General features: G+C 36.9%; 1 protein-coding gene across 1 annotated transcript in view; it reads right to left on the reverse strand.

Annotated features, from left to right (window-relative positions):
- LOC107718680 (uncharacterized) overlaps positions 1–811 on the reverse strand; it is a 59,284-nt gene that overhangs the window by 28,442 nt on the left and 30,031 nt on the right.

The raw sequence follows: 811 nt of genomic DNA on the forward strand, positions 1-811 counted from the left end.
CAAGGCAACCCATTGAGGATTATGTTCAAGACTTTTGTGGACTGTGCCATTTGGTGGATTTTAATGATGTGGCCCTTAAGGACCTTTTTCGAGTGGGTGTCGATGAACCGCTTTGTTCAAGTTTGCCAGGGGGGACTATTTGTTGGTCACTGGAACGATATATTGACTTAAAGCAACACTAGATGGGACAAACTTATAGCGTTGTAAAAATGCAAGTGTTTTTTCAGAGCTTTATTTTTATTTTCAATACTTTGCATTTTAAAATCAACTTCTAAATGTCTGTTCAGTAGTCCCTATAACAGATTAAATTTAATTAGTGATGCTTCTAATTAATTGATAAAAAGCATTTGCCAATATTGTACAAAATAATTATACTCACCTTTGCACCAATAAAACGTGCAACACTTTGTTTTACTACCAAATCATATGTAATATATAATTATTCATATTTAGCTTATATTGGAAAGGTTTCCGTGACCTCTCACGAGATCTCAGCAAAAAGTCTCACGATTCATTTCCAAAACATGATGCATGATGGGATACACTAAGCCTCGGAGGAGCGGTATTCGACAGAGATTGTCTTACTATAGGGAGATGATCTTGGATCACATGTGCCTTAAAGGGGTCATATGACGTTGCTAAAAATAACTTGGTCGAATACCTGAAGCGTGTGACTGAAATGTTATGCCCCTTACCATACTGTGATGCCGTGTGTCCCGGCGCAACAAGACAAAAACAAAAAAAAACATTATAAACGAGGCATTTGTTGCATCCAGTGGGGACATAATTACTGATTATAATGACTTGTACT

The sequence above is a fragment of the Sinocyclocheilus rhinocerous genome, unplaced genomic scaffold (assembly GCF_001515625.1).
Source record: "Sinocyclocheilus rhinocerous isolate Xijiao unplaced genomic scaffold, SAMN03320098_v1.1 scaffold2921, whole genome shotgun sequence".
Taxonomy (NCBI): Eukaryota; Metazoa; Chordata; class Actinopteri; order Cypriniformes; family Cyprinidae; genus Sinocyclocheilus; species Sinocyclocheilus rhinocerous.